Consider the following 9,482-nt stretch of genomic DNA (forward strand, 5'->3'; position numbering starts at 1 on the left):
TGCCATTACTGATCAAGTACTTAATGTGGATGCGCAAAGAGAGTAGTTTTTTTTTTTTTTTTTTTTTTAAATAACACACACAAACACACACACTCCAAGCGCGCGTACACTCACTAACAGAACTGGGGCCATAATGAAGGAATTAGGAATGGCAGCTTGGCCTCTGAATCATAGGATGAATTTAGAATCCATCTGTTGGGACTGTGTTTTTTTCCAGTAATGACTGTTTTGTATCCGCCTGCCTTATTCTGAATTTCTATCAAAATGCAGTCTAATTTATGGATGAAACGGTGCTCATAACTGTAAAAGTGTCTGTATACTCCACAGTCATGAATGTGAATATTTACAGACACTACGGTGTTCGTTTGATTTTGTTTCATATGTGTTCTCATTCTGTCATTCATGACAAGATATTGAGATTGTCGGAGTGTGATTTTGTTATTTAAAAAGGATGTGTTGGTCAGTCACTTTAGGTCACCTAAAACCCTCACAACTTCTCTGTGTTTAATCCTCTAATTGTTCTAGATGCAGCCATCTCCAACTCCTCTGCATACTAAAAGGGTCGCCAAGGTGACCGTACAGTTGTGGTTGTAGTGCCACCAAAAAGCACAGATGCCATTTGGTAAGTTGTTTGTCAGCTTCTCTTCATCAGAACCTGTGTGTGTGTGCATGCGTGCGTGCGTGCGTGCGTGTACGTGTAAGTGTGTGTGCACGCGCTTGTGTATGCACTGTGTGTGTCTTTTTTGTGTGTTCACTGCCTGAGCACTGTGTGTGTGTGTGTGTCTTTTTGTGTGTTCAGTCTGGGCACTGTGTGTGTGTGTGCGTGCCCGCCTGCCTGTGTCTGTGTGTGTGTGTGTGTCACATTGGAGAGTGCCAGTGTCTCTGCCACTCGCCTGTAATTATGATCCTCGAGGTAATTTTATCAGGCTCATTAGTTGTGATGAGTAAACGAGAAGCGTGCTTCTAATTTATTGGCCATCCAGGCTGGAGCCTCTCCTCTCATCAGAGAGATCATAATATTTGTACAGAGCGGCTGACATGTTCTCTGTATCATAAGACTCGGAGACCGACACACACACACACACACACACACACACACACACACACACACACACACACACAGGGAGAGGAGAGAGGCAGAGACTGTGTTGCTTTAATCATTAATTGCACTCTAAACGTTGGGGCTGACAGAAAGCCTATTCTGATAATTGAGCATGACTGCAGTCACTGGATGTGCTGTTTGATCTGCCAGGGCTAAGAGCTGGATTGCAATCCGGTCACTGATGCTCCGTTCCAACGCATCTCCAGCACTTTGCATCCCCGGGTTGGAAATCTTGTACGGCAATAATTGCTGTTGGAGCCCCTGTGCACCGCCATTAGGGCCAGTGTTAGAGTGTACGCACAGTATGAAACATGATTCCAGCCATGGCAAAGTAACGGCCCTTTGTTTTTTTTCTCCCTGCCTACTTGACTTCTATGTGGAATTCATTTTCCACAGAAAAGAATTCATCTTGTTTCTGGGCTCGCCGTGAATGTGTGAGAGTGGGTAATGCGCTCACAGTTTTTTGGTGTGTAGAAATTTGCATTGCGGAAAAGAGACAGAGAGAGAGAGAGAGAGAGACAGAGAGAGAGAGAGAGAGGGAGGAAAAATATGCATGCTGGCTAGTAGAAAATGGAATGGATAAAGTGCATGACTGGGAGACTTGACAAGAGCAGCTTTTCATCCATCTCAAATGAATAATTTTCCCTTCCCTTAAACATCCCTAATCCAAGCATGTTATCAGCGGCAATGCAGAGCTCTGCCTGACTCTGTTCAGTGGCAAAGCAACTTTTTCCCACTTTGCACATTCTGCATGGACGTGCACGGGGTGCCACGCGGGCTCAGAAGCCTCTGCGTTTGATCCTTTTCTGCCTGGCGCTTTGTGGCTCACTCTAAACGTGTGCCCACCACACTGGCGATGTGAGGCACTGCTTCACAATGGAAACGGATCTCTCTGCCCGCTATTAGAGATGGGTGGCTTGCGTTGGCACAAAGAGCCATTGGGAAGCGGCATCCATGCCACCGATGTGAAGTGTTGGCATGGGGGAATATTTGAGGTGTTGCAGAAACCTGTGCACCCTGGGTGGTTCGCTGTGCCTCTATCCAATTGAAAATATATGTTGGTTGATGTTTTGTATGTCTTCTTGCCTAGATATCACACTCTCTCTTTTTTAATATATCATAATCCAGCCATAAGTTCTTTGATTTTTACAATCGTCTTTATGATGGGCAAATGTTGTTTAATATATTTAACCCATGTTTAACCCATGTTTGCTATAAAGGCAATTTCAGAATTTGAACAGTCTGTCTATGATCTAACATCAAAACATCAAAACATGTTTGACGCAGTGTTTTGGTAGGACTCTTCCCCTTTTGTGCCTAAAAAATTGATCCCCGCGTGCCTTAAAAAATGTATGGTGTGGGGCCAGCCAGCCCTGACAAGTCAAACGGCCTCACTCTGCTGTGAACTCCTGAAATGCTGTGATTGTACAGGCTGAGAAGAGGAGCTGCTGTTTACACCTTGTTCTAAGCCATGTGATTCTCTGTAATGTGGAGAGCAACACTAGTCGACATTTTCAATAACCACTCTCACCCAGCGCCTTGAATTTGTGATAAGAATATTAACCTCATCAATTTCAGGTAACTTTCAAATGCCTTAACATCTTAAAGACCTACATGCTAGCTGGAGTCTTGGATTTGGCATTTAGTGACATTTTAAGCCTTTTAACAAAATCCAGACAGGGATTTGCAGTTTCCTTCCAAAGGAAAATAATTTTGCCTTCTTTCTCAAGAAATTCTAGAGATGGATTAGCCAGAAATATACTGTGTTATAAAACCAACATTTGAAGAAACATTTCTCAGAGTTCTATTTAAAGTGAAACACTTGAACATACTTTTCTAATGCTTTTTTAGACAGGAATTTTGTATTCAGTTGCAAATTCAAACCAAGTGTGCACCTCTTCATCACTGTGCACACATATTGAAATCATTTAGCAGCTTTCATCATTTGAGTGTGTGTGTGTGTGTGTGTGTGTGTGTGTGTGTGTGTGTGTGTGTGTGTGTGTGTGTGTGTGTGTGTGTGTGTGTGTGTGTGTGTGTGTGTGTGTGTGTGTGTGTGTGTGTGTGTGTGTGTGTGTGTGTGTGTGTGTGTGTGTGTGTGTGTGTGTATGTGTGTGTGTGTGTGTGTGTGTGTGTGGGTGGGTGTGGGTGGGTGTGTGTGTGGGTGAGTGTGTGTGTGTCTGACTGACTGACTGCATGCATGATCTAATATCCTCAGGTCTTTTTGTATCTTGGCACTTCTATTAAGATGTTCCAGTATAATCAATGATGTAACCCAGCCATGTTCCACAGACCCCCTCTGTCTGTGTCTCTCTGTGTGTGTTTGTGCTTGAGCCCATTAGTGTGTGTTTATGTGCTCTAACTCTGTGTGCTCCCCTTGTTTCAGCTGCGTGCTCTTTAGACCGTTGAGGCGCCCCTGTGCCCTACACATCAGGCAAAGGTAACTTCCTTCCATTCAATTTTCCCCATTTAAAAGAAAAAAATTCCGATCCACTCTCACTAACAGAAATGTGCAGCTGCTATGAGCGCTAGCTCCTCAGCCTAGCCATCAGAGCTGCTGAAGAGGGGCCCTTTGTGTGTTCTGCATGGGCTGCTCAGCCCGAGTCTGTTTGAAGGCCGCTGTGCTCTCCTCTCTCTGTGGGCTAGCTGCTTTGATGCACTACCTCTCTTATCTTGAGCCTGGCAAGGTTAATGAAGTGCTAGCACTCTTCGAAGAAGTAAAAATGGGGCCGACTGGCGAAGACCAGAGGAAGCTCGGAGATGAAACAGCCGACTCCGAGCGGCTCTAAGTGGCAATTTTGGTGAATTACAGAGACAATGAGAGGAAGAATGTCATCCTCTTAGACACAACGACAGTAGGTATCAGGACCGTTTGATTGAATCTCTTTAAGCCAGGCTCATGTGGAATTACATTAACATTTCAGGCCAGCTCGTAATATGATCTGTCATTCCTCTCAAGATGAACCTGTGTTTGGTGTGGCCAGCCTCACCACCACTATACTTCACCAGGAAGCATGCCTAGAGGCACTGGAGCTGTGTGTGCCTTCAGGGATATTGGGAATCTGCATCTGTGGCACATGAAAAGCCTTACATTTCTGTCTCAGTCAGGCATCGGCTTCACACAGACAGTGAATTTTCCCGTGCCACTGGCTCACGTTCAAACACTAAAATTTTTCTTTGTCGCTGTTTATGTCACCCCGAGTGACAGATATTAAAAGTCATGCCGCCTGTGGCATATGTCTGCCATCACGTCAATTGAAAATTATTGTGAATGGTATTGTTTAAAGTATGACTGGAGACTTGGCTCCTCGGGTGCCTGTTGAACGCAAGCCAAGAATGGAGCACAGTCAGAGGCTAATAGCAGGTGACACAATGCTAATGCTTTACAGCCCATGCCTTCATTTCTTGTTTTTCCCCTTCCTCTATTTCTGTTGTCCCTTTCCCCTTCCTCTATTGCTGTTGTTTAGATAAATAAAAAATGATAACATTTCCATGTCCCTTTGCATCTATGTGAGCTAATAGGTAAACAAGGGTGTGTGTAAGGAATGAATCTGGAAGCTCTACATTCCAATGAATTAGCATATAAATGACTTCATCTTATACAAATAGCGCTCTATTGCCCATAACTCCCAGAGCTATGCCAAAGATTGTGTATGTAAAATATGTCAGGAGAAATGTAAATGAATCTCTCACTCATCGCCCAGGCTAATGAGAAAATCGTCTTTACCTCTGACCCTGCTTTTCTATTTCCTCATCGTGGCCCCATTCCGTTTCATCGCGTAATTGTTTCAAGCAAATCTCTGATTACTTGACAGAAAAAAAAGGCTAATTAAATCATTATTAACAGGGATTTGTTTAGTCAGTCAAAACAATCAAAAGGTAGGATGTGTTTGGGTCTACATTGTTAAAGAAAAAAAGGAGCAGAGAGCCAACACTTGTCTGCTCGTTTCTCATTTTTATAATGATCAAACTCAAATTGATGCTAATAGTCTCTCATTTACAATAATATTCAAAGAGCAGCACTGGCCATCTCATTTTGTATTTTACAACCATGATTGTAATTAAACCCTATTTTTATGAATCCCAGCTATTTGTTACATAGCTTCTGTTAATATGCTGGAAGAAGCTTATCGAATTGGGTCAGCTAATTAAGCAATTAGCTTATTCCAGCTCGGCACTGACACTGTGTTAATCTAGGGCATTGTGTGCAGTGATATGCCAGCGCTGAGAAGCTGTGTTCTCAGTCACTACAGTAGGGCTCTCCTCCTCTCCTCTCTCCTCGCCTCGCCTCTCTCACACAGAGATGTTCGAAAGCTTTTCTCACAAAGCAGACATTGAGACTGTGAACACACACACACACACACACACACACACACACACACACACAATCTCACGCAAATGCATTCCATACTCCCTGCTAATGCTGGCATTTCCCCATGCAAATCCCCAGAATTGAATGGGTTGTTTATTGTGTGGTTAATATATTGAGACATTCATGCAGTGTTGTCGGAGTGTTTGCCCGCTACATTTTTAGCAGTGTTAACACACACGGAATCCCAGCCAGATTAGAGTTTTGATAGCATTAAAGCCATGACGACTGTTTAGCTTTGTGTGCCCCCTTTTGCATGGCTTTGCACCAAAAGTGTGAAATGCCTGGCTCTCCTGAGCTCAAGTCCAACTGCATTAACAAATTAGGACTTCATCTGTCCACAGCTCTCCCCAGGCTTTGTGAACCCCGTTCCTCATTGCCTCCTCTGCTCCCCAGTATCAATGGGCCATTGCAGGGCCAGTAAATAGAGGCTCTATGACACCAAACAGGCAGAGGGCGACTTCCAGCTAGCAGCTGTTTTCTGGTGCACTGTACACTGCTGTAAAGCACCAAACAGACTTAGATGAGTTTTAATTGGCTATGGCTGGCTGCTAAATGTTTGCTTTTCAAATGCCTATCATGAGATGAATGTACTGAACTGTTGTTTATCTAATGACTAAGGAGACAAACGATGAGGACCACATGAGGAAAAAAATGACATTTGTCCTTAATTGAACATTGTGAATAGGGAAAATCAGTGTGGATTTTGCATGAATTAACACTGATGCCCAAAGTCAACCTCCAATCTTGTTTTGAATCAAATGAATGTCAACATTTGTCTGAATACATATGTCTACAATCTGTCCAAAGCACAGTATGTGATCTGTTTTGTTGTAACTTACAAGAACTTTGAGCAAGTTTTAGTATGATATTGAATTGAATTACTTTTAACAAGACACTCAAGACACAGGTATAGACACTCAGGCATATGTGTATTTTATTGTCTGCTTCAGGCCCATTTTGTTCACTATGTGCCATAAAACATGGCATGGTATGTAGTGTACGAGCAGACCTCAGAGAGAGTTCACTCTGCCTGCCACAGAACAAGCCGTGCTGTTCTTACTCGTGTGCACATGCATGTGCTCACACAGGAGAAGTGTGCGTGATGGGTTAGCTACTCCAGCATGTGTGAGAACAGTGCACTTCTCTTTTAACAGCAGGTGTAATCCTGTAGTCGTTAAATGTGTCAACAGGAGAAGCTTCATTACCAGAAACGACAGAATCAACAACAATTCTGCAACTTTGAATCATGACAAAAGCAACCTTAATGTTTACATTTCCAATATCTTATATTCACTTTTTCACAACCACCACTTCCCTATGCCTGCTAGACCAGGAATGTGTCCTAGGGTACATGCACAAATGGTTTGAGTGTTGTTGAGTAGAGTGTGGCTTGCTGGAGGGATGGAGTAGTAGTAGGACTGCTCTGTGTTATGTCCCTTTGTCCTCTCACCTTATCATGGGCTGGACTATTTCCTCATCAATACACGTTTGACTCCTTTTAATGTTGCTGTCGGTGTTGTTGTTGGTTGGCGGTTCCTCTCAGCCATTTTGTTTGCTGTGCTGTTTAGTACATTGTACATATTCCTGATTCCTAATTTATTCATATATTTGAATACACTTCTGTATTGAATATCTGGTAACTCCATCAGTCTTCTGGAGCAGCCAATCCTGATAAATAGATGTCTCAAATGTCCAATGGAGAATGGAAGACGGTGTATTGACTTTCAAGACTATTTCCCATATAAAACATTGATTATACTATTACAATATTATAAGCAGCTAAATAATTTGAGGATTCACAACAGTGAGGTGAAGGACTAAATCCACATCAGGGTAGCAATGAAGCAATGAATATTAGAGAATCGCTTTGTCCTTAAGATGTTCATTATTTCAAGTGAATTCAGTAGTGTGACCGTGGAGATGAGCAGGGTAGTGTTAGCAGAATTAATGGGAGAAGGAGGGGGTGTGGAATGATGAAAATAAAACTCATATAGCCATATACTGTATAGGTGACATCAATAAATGATGACGGTTTTGAACTGTAGTTCTCTTATCTGTGTCATTATCTCTTATCATGTGGTTGCTTCACTTGCAGAGGATTTTTGTTTCCTTCAGTTCAAACCCTGAGTTCTGGTGTCAAGAGCTTTTGTGAATCACTGATGAACAGATGACTCCCTCTTAATTCACCATTTGATCATTCATTTTATCTCTTACCCGCACATTCTCTCTCTGTCTCTCTCTCTCTCTGTGTCTCTGTCTGTCTCTCTCTCACACACACACACACACACACACACACACACACACACACACACACACACACACACACACATACACTCCCTCTTTCAATCTCTTATACCCTCTATTAAACACCCACAACATTATTTCTAGGACACTCATCCAGTGTGTATGTCAGGATATCAGAGGCATACAGTAATTGAGTCGGGTTAATATGGAAAATAACTGACTGAACAGCACTGGCAAAAGCAGCTGTTCTCATAAAGGTCATTAAAACCTAGCATACATTAGCGAGACTGCTAATTACAAAAGGGCTTAAACTCTTTATTCATAGGGATTATGTTTGCTTGGTCAGAGTATGTATATCACACTGCTTGTCCATCATTGCCTTATAGTCTCCTTAGCGTGGCTCATGCATGTTAATATATTTCCCCTTTCAGGGGATCCCCCCACACTCTCACGCTGCTTTGTCTCAGTTCTGAGGGTGACTCGTGTTCTACATGACCTGGGTTCTAATGTCTTGTTGTTCCACAGTGGAACTGCATGTTTGTTGTGATGATAGAGCAAAAGGAACACTCAGCGTGTTATTAACGCAGTGCATCTCAAGGTTATAGGCTGGCAGAGTATTCTTTTGGGGTTTCAGTGCATTTGAATTTCAGCCTCTTGCAGCCGTGTTTAGCCAGAATGACCCAGAGCATATTGAGAGCATGCGTTTGAACACTGCTAGTGCGCTTCGGGGAGCTGAGCCCCGTGGCCTGGATATGGCCATGGGCGTAGAGCATTTAGGCGCCAGAGGGGATGCCTGAGGAAAAGCTTTGAGGCCCTTGCCATCCCATTTATCAGAAATGACTGAGACTCTCTCCTCCACTCCAGCCAAATGGCCTAACCCCCGAGCATTATTAGCTTCAGGTTTCATTTTTTATGAGGTCCTTTTGTTGCTATCAGGCGCTGTATCGTAATGAGTGTGTAAACAGTTCAAACAGAAGCGTAAAAAAACACAATTCTATGGCACGTACTGTAGTCCTGCCAAACAGTGTTAAGATTTGACAACAATTGACAACATTCTCCTCTAATCTCAACTTTGTTTGGCAGCTCTATGAGCCATCAGATCCTGGAGCAAAGTCCATTATGGTGCTTCATATGAGCAGTGTACTGAGGCCCAGGCCTGACTGACCACCACAAGGCAGCGTTGCCAGGGGGTCTGGACAGGCTGTGGAGGAGATGTCATCCATAATGTAGGCCAGTGCTCCGAGGTGACAGCTATCACATGCTGAGCAATAATCTGCCATTTAAATATGAGGAAAGAGCGTCAGTCTCAGCAAGCATGGTAATGCCTTCAAATGTGATCCACTTACGGCCTAAATGCAGAACCGAATCAAATATGGCCGCCTTCCGCTTGTGCCTGTAAAGCGGCAATTTGCCATGGCTAGTCTTACGCCAGGGCCTGGCCAACAGGAGAGGCGAGCTCAAAAAGGGGGATAAAAATATGCGAGTGGAAAGTCTTTTGGCCATGGTGGAGAGAAATGAGCACGCCACATTTTCCTTACCTCAGAGGCCGAGGGGTTGGGTGCCCTCGCGTCATACACGCCTGCCTCCTCTCTGGCCTGCAGCCTCTCCATCCCTCTCTCTCTCTCTCTCTCTCTCTCCCTCCACTCCATTCTCCCATCCCATTATTGGCGTCTTAGCAACATTCTATTAAGGAACAGTAACCTGATTTTCTAGCCCCTCTCCCCAAACCCTGTTAGAATGGGGGGAGTGGATTAAGCAGCATTGTGC

This window comes from Sardina pilchardus, chromosome 3, assembly GCF_963854185.1.
Source record: "Sardina pilchardus chromosome 3, fSarPil1.1, whole genome shotgun sequence".
NCBI lineage: Eukaryota > Metazoa > Chordata > Actinopteri > Clupeiformes > Clupeidae > Sardina > Sardina pilchardus.